The sequence below is a fragment of the Apium graveolens genome, chromosome 4 (genome assembly GCF_009905375.1).
Source record: "Apium graveolens cultivar Ventura chromosome 4, ASM990537v1, whole genome shotgun sequence".
In the NCBI taxonomy this organism is placed as follows: Eukaryota; Viridiplantae; Streptophyta; class Magnoliopsida; order Apiales; family Apiaceae; genus Apium; species Apium graveolens.
The window spans coordinates 713,370-733,559 of record NC_133650.1 but is presented as its reverse complement, the minus strand read 5'-3'; positions in this window follow the sequence as shown (position 1 = coordinate 733,559).

Sequence of the window (20,190 nt, the reverse complement as noted above, 5' to 3'; positions counted from 1 at the left end):
ATATATATTCAAGCACAAATGTAAAGAACACAACAGACCTTAAAAACTTTTCTGGTGGATTTGTTGTTCCACCAGAGATGGTATTTTAGAAAATCTGTGATTAAACAATGTTGATCACAGCTGCATCCTAGTACAAACTAGATGAATTTTCTCTCAATATTTTTCTAAACAGCTCTGGAAAATTCTCTTCTAATTACTAGCTTCTACTTGGTTTATATATTACCAAGTGTACAAGTGAAAAACAATATAAAAATACAGTAATAAAATAAGTTCTTCACTTGCTTCTTTTCCTGTTCACTCCAGTACTTTGTTGACTATTGCATCTTTGTACTGAAGAAGAACGGCTGCTTTTTCTGTTGTTCCTGAAATTCGGCTACCACATCTCAGTTGTCTCTATCAACCCATGTGCCTCTGTTTGTACGTACAACTACCCCTTATCAACGGCTAATCATTAGAGCATCCGTTGAAGCTTTCATCCGTTGATGCACTCATCCGTTGAAGGATGTTATCCGTTGAAGCTTTCATCCGTTGATGCACTCATCCGTTGAAGGATGTTATCCGTTGATGACTTTATCCGTTGAAGCTTTAGAGACATCCGTTGAAGCTTAGCTTCTTATCCGTTGAAGGTCTTTAAGTCATCCGTTGATACCACTTCACTTATACAAAATTACAAGGCATGAAGTATTTACAATTGGCCTTCCTATCTGCATATCATCTAGTAGTCAACATGACTCATAGTTTCTCTCAACTTCCAAGAATTACATTTTAAATACAGAGACTGAAATATGCTACAACACTAAACTTATTTCTAAGTAAAGCTTCACCATCAACGGATAGCCAAAGTGGTCTTATCCGTTGAGGCTACAGACACTAAATTTCTACTTAAGTATTTTGTTAAACATATCATCAAACTAATGCACATACATTCCTAACAATCTCCCCCTATTTATGTCTATAAGAATTGTAGGCATAAATTCAGGGTTAACTTGATGATAACAAAACACTTAACAGATATATGAATTGAAACTAAGTAGAAATTTAAAAATGCTGCAAAAGTGTATGTACTAGGAGGTAATTGAAGATTTACAGTGTTTCCAAGGACACTCCTTTAATCTGAGCAGATCATCTTTTTCTTCTTTGTTCCCTGGTTTTCTTTCCTAGCCTTTTGTCATTTTCCTCAATTTGGAGTTGGAGTTGTCTGAAGAATTCAGCTTCATCTTCAACACTGACATCCAACTTAGATTGCATTTCTTTGAGAGTTTCATTGCTGGCAATCTTGAGTTGGTCTTCAAGTCTGAAAAATCTTCTGACTCCTTTATCATCTCTAAATTCCATCAACCAATGAGGTGATTTGTGAATTGTAATTCCCCTTTCTTGAATGAGTAAAGTCCTGGGTAAAGCATTGGGCTCCCTCTAAGTTTTCCTTATATTGGCTATCTTGTTGAGAATTTCAGTCTTGGCAGTTCTGGTAAAGCTAGAATCCTTTTGTATGGCTGAAAAGACTCTAATCAAGGTAGAGTAGCCTTCATCCAGAATCCTGTGGAGAGGCCATGTTCTTTCCCCAGCTCCTTTATATCTGAACACTAATCTCTCTGGTAGCTGTCTGTAGGCAGCTATTCCCCTTACATCCTCCAGCTCATCCAGATAGAGTTCAATGTCTGAAATTTCTTTTATGTCACAGATGTGAACATAATCATCTTTAGAAATGGGTGACTTAGGCTTAGGTTTTTGTTTTTGAGTGAATTTCTTAGAGGTTATGGGAGGTGTAGATTTTGGTTTTCTTTTCTGTTTCTTTGGTGGTGGAAGAGTGGTTAGAAAGGTAGGCAATTTGATAGTGTCCCAATCAATAGGTTCCTCTTTTGGAATGATTGGTTCACCATGGATGTTTATTGTGGGATCAGCAACAAGGGGTTCAGGTATGGAAGATAGTGGTTTAGATATATATTTGGTTACTTCAGTGTTATCTCCACTCCTTCTATGTGCCTTGGCCTTTCTTCTGTTTCCCTTCTGCCATTCCTCTCTTTCTTCCACACTCTCACCAAATATACTCCCTAAAACCTCATCTAGGTTTGTAGTCTTGTCTTCACCCCTGACTTCAATCCCTTTTTCTTTTTCAACTAGACTTGACTTTAGCTGTTGTTCAAGCTTTGCTTGTGCTCTTTTGTCAGCCTCTAATTGCTTGGCTTCTTCCTTCTTGGCTATTGAGAATTTGGGATGTCCTTGCATCACACATATGCTCTTTCCCTCTCTAATGATAATAGCTCTATTTCTCCTTCCAGCCTCATCCCTGGACTTTTTGAGATAGGCAATACTCCTGCCTAAAATCTTGTTCTCATCATCTTTTGGAGGAGGAAAGTCCACTTCTTTTAAAGGATTCTTTGTTGAGTCCTTATTGGATCTTTCATTGGGCTTGAGGATTATAGCTTGTAGTTCTTTGGAAGAAGCTTCTCCATCCTTATGACTCCCTACTGGCATGAGCTCCATGTTGATTGGTTCAATTTTTGTGCTGTGTTTCACAGATGTTGATTTGTCTTGTGTAGAACCAAACAACAGTTGCAACCTTTCATCAATTCTCCTCCTTTGCTCTTTCACTTGGATTTCAGCTGCTGCAAGCTGAATCAAATCAATTCCATCAGGCTTGCCCTTGATTTGAATGATTGGAGAAGTAGTGATGGCAGGAACTAGCACTTTAGATATGTTGACTTTTGTAGATGGCTCTCCTCCCCCTTCCCTTATACTCTCCCCCTTTTTGTTATCATCAAGGAGAGGGGCCAAGCCTTGTGCTTTTGCCAGCTGCATTAGGAGACTGGTTTGAGATTGTTGATTGTGAAGAATGGTGGCCACAGAATCTTCAATAACTTGAACCCTGTCTTCTAACTTGGCCAACCGTTTTTCAGTAACAGATTCCTTCTTCAATCTCAAAACCAAGTCCTGCAATGTACCATAGGGCATGACTGAATCCAATTTATCTGAAGTATAGGTTTTCAAGTCAGCAATATCCTTCCTTAGATCATCCATACCCAGATTCTGCTTCACTTGCTGCAGCTTCATGAGATGCAGTGAGTCCAGGTGAGCTTGAAGGATAGCCTTGATACTTGCATGTGAAGTATTCTGAATGGCCTGTTGAATAGTGTTGATTTGTTTGACTAAAGAGACATTGAATTCCCCTGATCTATACTCCTTAGTCAAGGCCCATTCAGGTAGATTTGGAATTGAACTAGGGCCTTCATCTCCCCCTAAGTCCATGCTTCCATCAAAAGAAATAGAGTCATCATCATCAGAATTTGCTCCAAATTCCTCAGATGGCTCACCAGCTGTAGAAGGCATTTTGTTAATGGCAGCTTTATCCCTTTGAAGAGATTCTGTTGTGTGCACTAGATGTAGTGACCTTTCTGCCTCCTCATTGCCCTGAGCAGCCAACATTTGATAGGCTGTCACAGGATGAGTAAAAGTGTCAGCATCCAAGGAAATGTTATCAATTACAGCTTTGTAAAGTTGCTGAAATTGTCTTTCCTTTTCAGCATCATCCACAATCATTGACTCATTAGCAATGGCTGGTTCCACCCTTGTATCTACTGTACCTGCTTTTCTCTCTTTATCTCTATGTTCTTGCATCAGGGGCTCCCCCTGGCTCACACATCTCACTCCCTCACCTTCACCTACTAAGGTGGTACTCCACTCACTCACTTTTGCCATGCTGGAAGAAATAGCATGCATTTTTGAGCTCTCAATCTCTCCTTTTGCCTGGGAGCAACCCAGCCTCTCACTCAAATTGTCACTCCCTTCCCTCAATCCTAAGAGTGATTGCACAGTATTCATGTCTTCTACACTTGGGATTAATTCAGTTATTTGTGTAGAGACTGTCAACGGATGTGGAATATCCGTTGAAGGTGAAACTGATGTTATCAACGGATGACTGCTGTTAAGCTTATCCGTTGAAGAACAACCACTTGTCAACGGATGAGTGATATCCGTTGAAGAAGGAAAAGAAGTTGAAGTTGAAAGTGATATAACTGTTGAATCTGTGTAGATTGATTTGAGATGTGGTGACACAGATCCTTCAATTATATCTGAAAGAATTTGCGGGTGATCCAACAAATCATCTAATAGATGATGATCACCTGTATTTGAGTGGGGCTTCTCCCTGAGTTGTAAAGAGGGAGAATCAGGAATTGATGGGAATAACATATCCACATCCAGAGATGGTGATGAAGTGTTTGGTGATTGATGTGTGATTATTGTGAGAGAATGGGGCTGTGACTCCACATTTATTGGAGTCACATCAAACTGAGTTTGAGAAGGCATAGATACAAATGGATGTATCTGTGCAGTGTGTGCACCCTGTGTAGAAGATTGGGTTCTGGCCTTCTTTCTTCTAATAAAGGCTTTTGTTGGTGAGTGTTTGGCTTTAGTGTCCCTCCCTCGTTTGTTCTGTGTTCCTGGTTGGGAACTATTTTCAATAGTAACATCCTTTTGGGAGGATGCTACTAGGGATGTGCTAGATACCTTTTCAACCACCACAGCTTTTTGAGAAACTGTGGCTTGGCTAGCTTGGGAAGCACTCAACTTTCCTTCCTTATCCTGGGGGTTTCTTTGATGTTCACCCCTCCCCTCACCACTCACACCCTGTTCACTCACCTCAGGGTTAATAGTTGGTGTTACAACTGTTGTCTTTTGAGAAACAACAGAGGTGGATTTCTTTGTCTTGGATTTTGAAAGTTTAGTTTTGGTGACCTTGGTAGAAATCTGTTGGGGCATCACAGATTTCATGGCCACACTAGAAGATAAAGAAATAGAGGGGTTGGAAGAAGTAGGAGTTGAAGAAGCAATTACCTCACCTACCTGAGGTGCATTCATGATTGGTAAATATACCAATGGCACACTGCTGTTAAGATCCATTCTCTTCAAGTCTGCAAGAACTCTTTTCTCTTGTGCCCAGCACTTGAGTTTATTATTCTCATTGATTATGACTAAACCTTCAGCAACATGGTTAGCCAATAACATAAAGAATCTAGCATAATAGATGTTATTAGGTCTATTAGCTTTGTTACCTAACCTAGTACCTAATTCTAGCATCATATAGTTGCTAAAGTTAAAATACCTATCAGAAACAAGCATATAGAACATATTAACCAGAGATGAAGTTATGGCATCAAAATTACTAATTTTCCCAGAGAAAACCTTTATAAAGGCATCCCCAAGGAAACTCCATTCTTTCCTAAGGCCTTTTCTTCTAATACTCCCTAAATTAGCAGAGTTAAGAGAATAACCTATGGAATCTAACATGCTGGATACATCACTATCAGTGTGTGGTGTCATGGCATTGTTTTCAGGTAATTTAAAACATGCTTGTAAATCATCACAGTTAATACAGTGAGTTTTACCTTTGAGAGTGAAGGAGATAGTCATATCCATGGAGTTGAACTCAGCAGTTGTCCAAATCTCCTCAACTACTTCACAGTAAATCGTTGGGGCTTCCAGCATTGCATAGCTAAGTTTACAGTTTTTGATGAAGTCCATCATTTTGTGATAATCTGAGTGGGCTTCATTCTTTGCTACCAAAGCTATGAAATTGTTCTTCTCATAGATGAACCCAGATTGAGACATAATTTTTACTATAGGTGTCATTGTTGTAAGTAGAAGTTGCAGAGAATAACTTGAAGGATTTGCAGAGAGAAAATGGTAAAAGCTTTGAAATTTCAAGAAAGCGTAAAGTAAAAATGAAAAATCAGAAGGGCTTATATACTTTCTCAAATTAAAAAGTATAAATAAAAGATTAAATAATAAATATATGTTAGTGAATTTCAGCCGTTTAAGAATAAACTGTAAGTATTCTAAAAACTACTTTTAAAACAAATACATACAGCTGTATGTATGAGTATCAACGGTTAAGAAAATAGAATCAACGGTTGTGAAACACCTGAATCGACTGATGTGACATTTCAACGGATAAAGTAAACTGTCATCCGTTGAAAGGTACTTCAGTTTTATCCGTTGACGGATAAAAATTCCAGAAATGTATATGTCTTTCAACGGATAATGAACATCCGTTGACAGAACAATTTTGACTTTCAACGGATAGGAAATATCCGTTGATGGAATAATCTGTGTTAAAAAGTCAAATTTGTTCTAGCAACTAATACATTTCAGGCTTCAATTCAAATTGCAATAAGGACATAAATTTTATGAGTAATTAAGCATACCTAGCTCACTTACCAATCTTGTGAATGTTGATTCATCAAGTGGCTTGGTAAATATGTCTGCAATTTGTTGTTCACTTGGAACAAAATGTAGTTCCACTGTACCATTCATGACATGCTCCCTGATGAAGTGGTACTTGATATCAATGTGCTTGGTCCTTGAGTGTTGCACAGGATTCTCTGTTATGGCTATGGCACTTGTGTTGTCACAAAAGATAGGAATTTTGTCAACATGAAGTCCATAATCAAGGAGTTGATTCCTCATCCATAACACTTGAGAGCAGCAACTTCCAGCAGCAATGTATTCAGCCTCAGTTGTAGAAGTAGAGACTGAATTTTGCTTTTTGCTAAACCATGATACAAGCTTGTTTCCCAGGAATTGGCAGGAGCCTGTTGTACTTTTCCTATCTATTCTGCAACCTGCATAGTCTGCATCTGAATAACCAATTAGATCAAAGCCAGATTCTCTAGGATACCAAATACCTAAATTTGGTGTACCCTTGAGATATCTGAAAATCCTTTTGATAGCAATTAAGTGAGACTCCCTAGGATCAGCTTGGAATCTAGCACATAGACATGTAGCAAACATTATATCTGGTCTGCTAGCAGTTAAATATAAAAGTGAACCAACCATGCCTCTATAACTTGTAATATCCACAGACCTTTCAGTCTTATTTAATTCAAGTTTGGTGGCAGTGGCCATGGGAGTTTTTGCAGATGAACATTCCATTAAGTCAAACTTCTTTAAAAGATCATAAATATATTTAGTTTGACTAATGAAAATTCCATCACTAACTTGTTTAACTTGTAAACCAAGAAAATAGGTTAGTTCTCCCATTAGGCTCATTTCATAATTACTTTGCATTAGCTTAGCAAACTTTTTGCAAAGTTTGTCATCTTTAGAACCAAATATTATGTCATCTACATAAATTTGAACAAGTATACTAGAGCCATTAACATCCCTAAAGAAGAGAGTTTTATCAACAGTACCTCTAGTGAAGTGATTCTCCAAAAGAAATTTTGATAAGGTCTCATACCAGGCTCTAGGTGCTTGCTTCAGTCCATAGAGTGCTTTCAACAGATAATACACATAGTCTGGAAAATTTTGATCTTCAAATCCTGGAGGTTGACTTACATAGACTTCCTCCTCTAATTTCCCATTTAGAAATGCACTCTTGACATCCATTTGATAGACTTTGAAATTGGCATGGGCTGCATGGGCTAGAAATATTCTGATGGCTTCAAGTCTTGCAACAGGAGCATATGTTTCATCAAAATCTATTCCCTCTTGCTGAGAATAGCCTTTAGCAACCAGTCTGGCTTTATTCCTTATGATAATGCCATTTTCATCCATCTTGTTTCTGAATACCCACTTTGTGTCAATAGGACTCTTGTTCTTTGGTTTGGGTACCAGCTTCCATACTTGGTTTCTCTCAAATTGGTTCAGCTCTTCCTGCATAGCTAATATCCAATCTGGATCCAATAGAGCTTCTTCCACTTTCTTAGGTTCCTCCTGAGACAGAAAACCACTATACAGACATTCATCTTGAGTGGCTTTTCTTGTTTGCACTTTAGATGATGCATCACCAATGATCAGTTCAAAGGGATGATTCTTGGTCCATTTCCTTTGTGGTGGAAGATGTGCTCTAGATGAGGTGGCCTCAGTATTGTCATGATGTGAGACAGAGTGTTGACTAGTTGAAACTCCCCCTGAGTTGTTGGTCCTTTGCAGGGAACTTGGAGTTCTATCAACTGATGATGTAAATCGATTATCCGTTGATGAACCATGATCAACGGATGCTTCATTTTGTACTTCAACGGATGATGCACTATGTCTTTCAACGGATACTGCATTGCCTCTATCAACGGATGCAGTATTTTGTGCATTATCCAAGGGCAAGTTTTGAATCCCTTTTGAAGTGTCATCTCCATCAGTCTCCTCTTCACTATCATCACAATATATCTCAATGTTGTCAAATTTGAGTCTCTCATTATGTCCCTCATCTGTTAGTCCATCAATCTTTTTATCATCAAACACAACATGCACAGATTCCATAACAATGTTGGTTCTTAGATTGTAGACCCTATAAGATTTTCCAGCTGAGTAACCAACAAATATCCCTTCATCAGCCTTTGCATCAAACTTCCCTTTATGGTCAGATTGATTCCTCAGTATAAAGCATTTACATCCAAAGACATGAAGAAAGTTTAGAGTTGGTTTTCTTCTCTTGAACAACTGATAAGGAGTCATTCCTTTAGCTTGATTGATCAAAGAAATATTCTGAGTGAAGCAGGCACAATTAACAGCTTCAGCCCAGAAATATGTTGGTAACTTTGATTCTTCAAGCATTGTTCTTGCAGCTTCAATTAAAGATCTGTTCTTTCTTTCAACAACCCCATTTTGCTGAGGTGTTCTTGGAGCTGAGAACTCATGCATGATTCCATTTTCTTCACAGAACAGCCTTAATGTCAAATTCTTGAACTCAGTTCCATTGTCACTCCTGATATTTTTAACCTTCAAGTCAGGATGATTGTTGACTTGCCTGATGTGATTGATAATGATTTCACTTGCTTCATCCTTTGATCCAAGAAAATAGACCCATGAGAACTTTGAGAAATCATCTACAATCACTAAGCAATATCTTTTTCTTGCAATAGACAATACATTGACTGGTCCAAACAAATCTATATGTAGCAGCTGTAATGGTTCATCAATTGTTGTTTCAAGCTTCTTTTTGAATGATGCTTTCCTTTGTTTGCCTTTCTGACAAGCATCACACAAACCATCCCTTGAGAATTCAACTAGAGGGATTCCTCTAACTAAGTCCTTTTTGACTAGATCATTCATTGTCTTGAAATTCAAGTGGGATAGCTTCTTGTGCCATAGCCAACTTTCAACTGAGCTTGCTTTGCTGAAGAGACAAGTAATGGATTCTGCATCTGTAGAGTTGAAGTCAGCTATGTACACATTTCCTTTTCTAACTCCAGTTAGAACCACTTTGTTGTCTTTCTTACTAGTGACAACACAGGCTTCAGAATTGAAGGAAACTGTATTCCCTCTATCACATAGTTGACTGATGCTCAGTAAATTGTGCTTGAGACCATCAACTAATGCAACTTCATTAATGATGACATTCCTTGTTGAAATCAAGCCATATCCCATAGTAAACCCTTTGCTGTCATCTCCAAAGGTTATGCTAGGGCCAGCTCTCTCCTTGAACTCTGTGAGCAGGGAGAAATCTCCTGTCATGTGTCTTGAACAACCACTGTCCAAGTACCATAGATTTCTTTCATTTCCCTGCACACCATAAAATCAATCAATTTGATTTTGGTACCCAAGTTTCCTTGGGTCCATTCTTGTTAGCCTTTCTCCTAGACTTCATTCCTCCTGCATCTTTAGACTTAGGTGAGTTTGAGTCAACCTTGGTCTTAGATGTAGTTGGTTGAGGTGTAGGGTTAGTCACAGAATCATTTAGCACATTTGTAAAATTATTAGGCATTGATTGTGCAAACATGTTATTCCATATGGGCATATTGTATGACATTTGAGGCATACTACATGCAGCAAGATAAGGATTGTTAAAATATGGCATGTTTACAAAATGTGCATAAGGATTTTGTTGAGACATAACAGGCATAGCATGCAGAGGTGATGCAGACATATTAGGCATAGAAGAGGGTACAGTTATGGGAGTCTTCTTAATGGATTTACAATTAGCAGATAGATGATTAACACTACTACAATGCACACAGCTTTTTCTAGGAGCATACCTATCAGGTGTGTAATTGTTGTGTTTATTAATTCCTACCTTCCCATTTCTGTTGGATTTTCTTTTAGATTCCTTTTTATCCTCAACCATCTTGAGCCTATTATTTAACTGTTCTAAGGTCATGTGCCCTACATTCACCTTACTGACATCTTTGGATGTGCTTGCTTCTTCTTTGACAAAGTTCTTTGAAGTTGAACCAAACTTTTTGTTGAGTTTCTTTAGATTCTCTCTTTTAGAAACATCTGCCTGTTTTAATTGAGGAACCTTCAACGGATGCTCCTTTTCTTCCTTCAACGGATAACTTTCATCATCCGTTGATTCCACATCCGTTGACAGTCCATCAATTAATTCTAGTTTCTTTTTATTTTTATTCCAGGCAGTTTCACAGAATGATTCAATTCCTTGGACCTTAGCAATTTGAGCACTTACATCCCTAGATGTCTTCCAGGCTTTAATCACCTCTTGCTCTTTCTCTAATTGATTGGAAAGTATTTCTACTTTCTTAACAGATTCAGCTAGTTCATTTTCAACAGATATACAATGCAACTTAGTTTTCTCTAGGTCAATCATCTTATCTTCTAACAAAGCATTTCTATTACTTAAAAACAGATTGTTCTCTTTAATCCTACTATTTTCTTTAGCAAGAGATTTAAGAGATACACGCAAATGATACAATTCAGTAGACATGTCATTAAAGGCATCATTGCACTCTTCTTTAGTAAGCTGTGTTAAGTCAGTAGTGATTACCTGATTGCTTGATGAACTAACTTCATTTTCTTCAGAATCAGCCATGAGAGCAAGGTTGACATACTCCACATCTTCATCCTCTTCATCTCCATTAGCTGCCCAGTCCTTTTCTTGAGTAATGAAAGCCCTCTCCTTTTGCTTGAGCAGATCAAAATATTTCTTTTTGTAATCTACTTGTTCAAATTTCTTCTTTTCAGAAGTTGGCTTTCTGCACTCACCTGCAAAGTGTCCACTTATACCACAATTGAAACACTTGAACTTGGATTTGTCCACAGTGTTTTTGTGAGGTTTAGTGGCTCTAGTGTTTTTCTTGAATTTCATCTTTGCAAATCTTCTGGACAGAAATGCAAGATGCTCATCAATTCCATCTGAGTCATCTTGGCTGGAGTTGTCTTCATTTTCAGCAACTTGCTCTTTCCCCTTGCTTGATTCCTGACTTCTTATACCATCTTTGGAGTTTGATGTAGATCTCGCAGTTTCTTGTCTGCATTTCCTCTCATTTTCAGCTACCAATGCAACTGAACTTCCTTTCTTTCTCCCCTTCTCCAATACCTCATCCTGTTCCAGCTCTAGTTCATAAGTCTTCAAGATTCCATACAATCTTTCAAGAGTGAAGTCCTTATAATCTTGAGAGTTTCTTAAGGAGACAGTCATGGGTTTCCATTCCTTTGGCAAGGATCTTAAAAATTTAAGATTTGAATCCTTCACTTGGTACACTCTTCCATACAGCTTCAGTCCATTCAACAGCTTTTGAAACCTATTGAATGTTTCATTTAAAGATTCATTTTCTTCAAAATGAAAGTATTCATACTGTTGAATGAGAAGCTGCATTTTGTTTTCTTTCACTTGTTCTGTACCTTCACACAGTAGTTGAACTGTGTCCCAAACCTCTTTGGCAGTTGTGCAATTTATCACATTATCAAACATATCCATGTTAAGACCATTAAACAAAATGTTCATAGCCTTCTTATCCTTGTGGACTTCTTCTGTGTCTTCCATTGTCCATTCTGCTCTAGGTTTTGGAATGGATTGACCAACAGCAACTGTGGCTGTAGCAACTGTTGCTACTTTGTGGGGAATGTGAGGACCATTCTCAATGCAGTTTACATAACCTTCATCTTGGGAGAGTAGATGAAGGTGCATTTTCACCTTCCAATGGTGATAATTGTCTTTGTCAAGAACTGGGATCTTTACTCCAATATCCTTCTTACTCATCTTTGTTAGATTCCAAGATCTTTAAACTCTTTGTATGTCAAGAGCTTGCTCTGATACCAATTGTTATTCCTAGTGGACTAACAATGAGATTTACAGAAGGGGGGTTGAATGTAAATCTCAAAACTTTTTCAAGTTTTGAGCAGTTTATAAAGTTGTGTGTTCAAGAAGAACAAGTGTGTGAATTGCTTTAAGCTAATACAGACAGATATATATTCAAGCACAAATGTAAAGAACACAACAGACCTTAAAAACTTTTCTGGTGGATTTGTTGTTCCACCAGAGATGGTATTTTAGAAAATCTGTGATTAAACAATGTTGATCACAGCTGCATCCTAGTACAAACTAGATGAATTTTCTCTCAATATTTTTCTAAACAGCTCTGGAAAATTCTCTTCTAATTACTAGCTTCTACTTGGTTTATATATTACCAAGTGTACAAGTGAAAAATAATATAAAAATACAGTAATAAAATAAGTTCTTCACTTGCTTCTTTTCCTGTTCACTCCAGTACTTTGTTGACTATTGCATCTTTGTACTGAAGAAGAACGGCTGCTTTTTCTGTTGTTCCTGAAATTCGGCTACCACATCTCAGTTGTCTCTATCAACCCATGTGCCTCTGTTTGTACGTACAACTACCCCTTATCAATGGCTAATCATTAGAGCATCCGTTGAAGCTTTCATCCGTTGATGCACTCATCCGTTGAAGGATGTTATCCGTTGAAGCTTTCATCCGTTGATGCACTCATCCGTTGAAGGATGTTATCCATTGATGACTTTATCCGTTGAAGCTTTAGAGACATCCGTTGAAGCTTAGCTTCTTATCCGTTGAAGGTCTTTAAGTCATCCGTTGATACCACTTCACTTATACAAAATTACAAGGCATGAAGTATTTACAATTGGCCTTCCTATCTGCATATCATCTAGTAGTCAACATGACTCATAGTTTCTCTCAACTTCCAAGAATTACATTTTAAATACAGAGACTGAAATATGCTACAACACTAAACTTATTTCTAAGTAAAGCTTCACCATCAACGGATAGCCAAAGTGGTCTTATCCGTTGAGGCTACAGACACTAAATTTCTACTTAAGTATTTTGTTAAACATATCATCAAACTAATGCACATACATTCCTAACACTTTGGTTTGTTGTTTCTTCAGAAGAGCTTCATACTTTGCTTCAAGTTTAAGATAAGCTTTATCCTTCTTTGCTTTCTTGGATTTCCTGCATTCTGTAGCAAAATGGCCCAACTCATCACAGTTGTAGCACCTTATCTTAGATCTGTTAACAGATCCAGTTTTGTAACCATTCTTGCTCTCAGAATTGTACTTCCCTTTTCCTTTCCAGCTGCCGTCCTTGTCGAAAGACTGTCATTTGCCCTTAAAAAATCTTGGCTTCTTTACTCTAATGTTATAGAATTTTCTAGCCAAATAAGCCATTGACTGATCTAGCTCATCCAGTTCATCAAGAGTGTAGAACTCATCTTCTTCCAATTCCAGAATGACTTGTTCCTGTAAATCATTTGTTATTTGTTCACTTGTTGAGGAAACTGGAGTTTAAGATCTTGATTCATCATTAGATGTTTGGCTTTCAATTACAATTAAAGCACTTGAGCCATCTACAACATGTCCTTGGCCATATCTCAATAATTTTCTCTGAATCATTTCAAGTTCATATGTTTTAAGAATTCCATATAGTACTTCCAGTGTTATCCTACTCAAGTCTCTCCCTTCCTTGATTGCTGAGATTTTATGTTCCAAATGATCAGGGAGAGTAAGCAAGAACTTCAGGTTTACTTCTTCCTTCATAGTATTTTCATGGAGCTGCAAGTCATTTATCAGCTTGTCAAATCTTTCAAACACTTCAGTAATACTTTCCTTTGGCTTAGCCATGAAACCCTCATACTGTGAAATCAGTATCCTTCTCTGGTTTGACCTAACTTCTTTAGTTCCATCACAGAGTATCTCAATCTTTTCCCATATTTGCTTGGCAGTGTCATAATTGACAATGTGATGTACAACAACATTATCAAGTAGTTGTGTTGTTGTACATCACATTGTCAAGTGACTCAATCAATATTAATTGTAGGCCACTATCCAGGGAAACTTTCTCCTTTTCAGGCTCAGTATACTCAGAAGGGTCTTTTGGAGCATAATGAGCTGGAATGACCATATCACCATCTGTTGATTCTTTAACTCTAACTATAGGAGTGAAGGGCCCATTTTTGAGTATCTGAATATAGAGTGGATTGGCCATCCTGATAAACAACAACATTTTCTTTTTCCAAAGAGTGTAGTTAGCTTTGTCAAAGGTAGGAATTTTGATGCTACTGATTTTCTGTGTATTCATTCTTCCAAGATCTTTAATCTGTTTACTTTCAGATTTTGCTCTGATACCACTTGTTAGGAAATGAATAACACACAGAGGGGGGGGTGAATGTGTTTTACTATTTTTAAGCTTTTTTTGAATCTTTTCGGCTTGGTTGAACAAAGTAAATTGAATCTTGTAATGAAATGTGTTACTGCAGAAATTAAAACATGCAAGAATTAGGAACACAGATCTTTTCAAAACTCACTTAATTTTGTATTAAAATTAAGAATATTTTGTTACAAAATTTCTAAGCTCTTTGGTGTTAAAGAGCTTAGCTTCTTTCTTGAGAGTGTTACAAGATACTATCTAAATTGTTGCAACTGACTAAAGGACCAGTGCTAAATTTATAACTTAGTTAACTGCTGGTTTACACAGTGTATAATAAGACATACTATTAGCTTTTATAAACTGTCACTTGTCATTTCAATTTATAGAAAAGTAGATCTTCCATTTCTGGCTTAGCATATCTTGGCACCCCGTGTTCATTTTGATCTTCCTTTGTCAGTTAATCTTCACCATTGATTTTGCATATTCTTCAAGCTGCTTTTTGTAGACTTGTAAATCCAGCTGTTTGGATTATTTGTTGATTGTTAATCTTGGATATTGAACTGATCTGTAACTTTGTACTTTGAGATTTTACCTCGAGATCTCCAATTTAGGTCTATAGAAAACTTGACATCTTGATAAGTATATTGGCTTATCGAGATCTCTAGTACTCTATATTTAGTTTGGCTTGTAGAGGTCTTCAGTTCTCTATAAGAGAATTTAGGCTTGTCGAGATCTCTAGTCTTTACATCTTCACTTTGACTTATCGATAACTTATAGTTCTCTAGTGGCTTCTTGACTTGTCATTATCTCAGAGTTCTCTAGTCAAATTTAACTTGTCGATATCTCAGAGTTCTCTAGTGAATTTTAACTTATCGATATCTCTGAGTTCTCTAGTGAATTTTGACTTATCGATATCTCTGAGTTCTCCAGTGGAACTTGACTTATCGGTAACTCAGAGTTCTCTAATGAATGTTGACTTGTCGATAACTCTGAGTTCTCTAGTGAATTAATGACTTGTCGATATCTCCAATCTTCATGTCTTCAATTTGGCTTGTCGATATCTCTGAGTTCTCTATAAGTTTTCTGAGTTCTCTATAAGCTATTATGGAGTTCTCGAATGACTTCTCTATAACATTAAATCTGTGACTTGTAGAGATCTTGACTTTGAGTATTTTTCCTAAAACAGATTTATTCAACTCCAAGCTTCTTCATAATTCTTTTGAGGCATGATCTTCTTAATCTTCTTCCAGATAGAATTCTTAGGCTTGACACTATTTATTGGAAAAAGGCTCCAGTTTGCTCCTTTGACATTTTTACAGACTTTAAGTGTTACAATTATAAAATACAAATTTAGATAACAATACAACTTACTTAGGGTTGAAAAAATGTCTTAGTCTTGTTAAAGTACAAGCATATCTTTTACAACAGAAGGGAGCTGCTCTGGATCGTCCCGAGGAAGAAGCGAATGCTGAGCTAGAGGAGACTCGGGCAGAGGAGACGCATTGGTCGATGGTCCAGCTCCGGACTCCCTAGCCAAGATGGCGTTGGCTTCGTTCTCCAGCCAGATCTCCTTTTCAATATACTTCTCAAGGAAGACATCGATGGTTCCCTCGGGGTTGTCAGCAAGGTACCGGGAGGCAACCTTCCAGCATATTTGAATGTTTTCTAGAGCTTTCTCATTTAGCTCTTCGAAGTAGGCAGGAGTTCCGCGAAAGCCTGCCAAAACCTCTTCTGGAGTGGGCCTTGCAGCCAAATCATCCTTCAATCTTTGGTTCTCGGCCCTCATCTACCGGACAGAAGCCTCGGCCCGATCCTGCCTCTCCCTTATCTCGTCCAAAAGCTTCTTCCTCAGCCTCTTTCATATTGGCCTCTTTCAGCGCTTTCACCTCCCGGGCCAGATTCTCGGCCTCAGTCTTGGCTACCTCCCCAGCATCAGCTTTTGCTTTTAGGCTCCGGACAATCACCACCAAACCTGTAATTCGTGAATTGGCCTGCGAAACAACCATGTATCAAAACTGTGGAATGCGGACATAAAAGAACACAACTACCGAAAGCAAGGAAAATACTTACAGCGGTGACATCCTCCTGCATAGAAACTAGGAAGTCCTCCAGAGGCTCTCTCCGGTACTTCCTCCTCTCGATAGTGGTAGCATAATTCTCGAAGAGCTCCTTCCGGCGAGTCTCCGGAGTAACGCTAGCCAACAATGCCTTGAGGGTCTCCGGAGTGTCCGGAGCCAGCTCGGTAGCAACTTTCTTCGAGGCTCTGCTCGCCGAACCCTCAGCATCTCCCTCCCCGGTCTCCACTGGTACATTCTTTCTCTTCCTGGGTGCCTGGTCCTTCTCCTCAACAACCTCAGCCCCGGGCTCATTTATCACAATCGTTGTCCTCCCCGGACGTGTTGGAGCGGCCTTCCCGGCCCCGGCACCAGCTCCACCTTCCTCACCCTCCCAAACCTTCTTTTTCCCAGTGTCCAAACTGTTCAAACCACCAATCCTCCTGCACCTTGCAGCCAAATCCTTCAACTATGCAGACATGTTACTTGGGTACGGGATCAACTTCGGAATACCTGAAATTTCAACAATTCAAACATCAGTCCCGGATAACAGAAGGACACAATAATGAAAATCAAAGGAAAAATCTAATGTGGAAAGGACTTACACCCGGCAACATGCTTGTCTACATTATTGTTAAAACCGTCCCGGGTCCAGTGCGCTGTGAGTACCCCACATAAGGCATATACCATCGTAAGAGCTCCTTGCCCGAGCTGCTGGACCGGAAATTTATCTGTTTTCAAATTAAACTTATGGAGTGGCATGAACTCCAGATCCCCACCCCGGACAAATATGAACTCCCGGTGCCAACCCTTAAGGGAAGTTAACATGCTAACCGGGAGAACCATCTTGTCGGACGGATACCCACAATCCTCAATCTGAAACAAGAACTCAAATATTGGCCTACTAGTGGATCTTTTAATCTTGAAGAGGTGGTGGAAGAGTATAAAAGTGGGCAAGTAATCTTTGGCATGACAACATGCCAAGAACCAGCTAATCCACTTCACAGAGTTCGGGGCTAACTGTGTGAAGGGAATCCCATACACATCCCGTCAGAGGGATTTCGTGAACTGATGTAGACCTAAGCGCATACCTCGGAGATGCTCTAAAGGTACCCCGACATAACCCCCCGTCGGTCTGTGATAAACTCTCTCATGGGCCTCGAGCCACCTCCACTCATACTCGTCCCTGAGATTAAAGGCGAGCCTAAGGGCGCTGTCTACCTCTGCATCGGTATGTTTTTCCCCGATCTCCTTATGAACAAGGTCGCACTCATACCGGGTCCCCGGGGCATTAAAGAATTGCCTATCCATGGCAGCCTCATCGTATGGATCCCTCCCATCTAAACCTTCCGGACCCCCCATATACCTCAGACAAATCTCTATAATAATTATCCAAAGGCTTAGGGTCTCTCCTACATTGGACGAAGTAATGGTCCACGTCCTCCCAGGACCCGTCCGGATTGGACAGAGTACCCCCGGGACCCAAAACTAAGGTCTCGGCTAAAACTTGGACTGGTCGCTCTTCTCGGGGAGGCATCTCTAAGGAACTACTACTAGAGGAGGAAGGAGAAAGGTTCGAAAATAAGTCACCTAAACAATCGGGTCTATCCGAATAGAGAAACTTAAGGTTAGATGTCTGCTTAAACCTCCTACTTTGCATATACTATACATATATATAGACGCACCCCGGAGTCAATGCCACACCCGAACCCAAAAACAAAAATAAAAACAAAACAAGATAGATTCAGAAACATATTCTACTAGAATCAAAGATCAAAAACAAAATCTGTGCTATATACACATAACTATTGCCAAAAACATAAACTAAGAACATACCCCGGGCCCAACTACTTTTTACACTACCAAAAACACATATTTTCGCATAAAAATCTAGCAAAATCAATGTTGTTTACACAAAATACACATCAAACCCATGCCAAAACACTACACAAACCCACAATATTACAAAATAAACGCATAAACTACAAATCATTCACAAGAGTCGAACAAAACTTATGGTTATCAAGCATTTTTCGCACAAAACAATGGCATGCATGGTGAAAAAATGAAAGAGAACATGAGAAAAGCACGAAGGAGTAGAGAACTTACAAGTAACAGGAGGAAGAAAAAGGCTTCGAGTAGAAAGCTTCGAGATCTTCGACAAAATCGCTGGTTTTCTGTTCTCAAAGTTGTATTTTGTGTAAAAGAAAAAAGAGGAGAAGAGATGGATATTTATAGGTGGGTAAAAGGAAAGAGAAGAGGAGGTGAAAAGCTTTTTGGCTATGGGTCACGTCCTGGTCACGTGGCGGCCTCCTATTGGTCCGCGTATTATAATCGCACAACAGTTAATACACACCCTGTCACGGTAATTATGACAGGGGCATGTCTTTTCAGAAAAAAGGGGGGAAGAGGAACATTTCATACACTCAAACATACATATATATATATATGCATATACATATGCGAGTCCGGCTGGAATCCCAACAGACTCCTGACAACCCGGATTTTCCGCATCTATTTTTTAGGGTCTGGTCAAATCAAGGAACATCATTTCCTTATCCATCCAACCTTATCCCAAATTCAAATTTCAAATCAAAGAGACTACCCAAGTTAACCCCGAAGTCTAATATTCACAAGACCCCGGGGTTAGGGGGCAACAAATCAAAGAAAAACACCAAAAATTTTCTCCCAACAGTTTAAGGAACTCCACCTCGAACAAAAATCAAAGAGACTACCCAAGTCAAACCCGGAGTCTCATATTCACAAGACCCCGGGGTTGGGGGCAACAAATCAAAGAAAAAACCCAAAAAATTTCTTCCAACAGTTTAAGGAACCCCACCTTGAACACAAATCAAATAGACTACCCAAGTCAACCCCGAAGTCTCATATTCACATGACCCCGGGGTTAGGGGAAACAAATCAAAGAAAAACCCTAAAAATTTTCTTCCAACAGTTTAAGGAATCTACTCCCCCATCCGGGAAACCCGTATAAGGGAGTGGGAGGCAAAAGATAGCCCATATTAGTATAGGCCCATGAAAAAGAGCCAGGGCCCAATTAGCAATGACCCAGTAGAACTCCAGGACGCGTGGCAGCATCACCACCGTCCAGGTGGTCCAGATCCAGAACCTTCCAACGGTCCGGATCCGAAAGTACTTTAGCACATCATAGACATCCACGCATCTTTCAGTCCAGACCTCACCTACGATCCAGATCCAAGGTACAAACCCCTAAACCCTAATGGGAAACCTATAAAAGGCTGAACAAAAGTGTATTGGGGGTTACTGAATCTTTACTACCTTCACACCTATACACACACCATATATATATTCGAGTAATTCTTATTTTACCTTTTCTTCTCCAAAACCCATTCTCATTCTCACACCGGAGGTGCCGCAGGGACGCCACCCCCCTCCGGTTTTGTTTTGCAGGAGCCCATTCTACAGCTACACCACACACCGCCGTCATTTCTGCTCAAATGGAGGATGAGCCCGGGTAGCACAAGGAGAGGACCTAGGGTGATCAGGAATTATAACGTAAAATGTTGGATGGTGTTTATATTTAAGTGGTAATTGTTATTTTCCGTCTTTTTAAATTGATGTTAATTGTCACTCTTTGTTAAGTTTGTTCTGTTAAATGTTTTAAAAATAAAAGAATAAGTAGAGGATATTTCAGAAATTTTACTAGAATCCCACACATATCCCACGGGAAATAGACCAAAATCACACCACTGTGCACGACCCCAATATCGCGCACATATATATATATATAGGAAAATGATCAAATA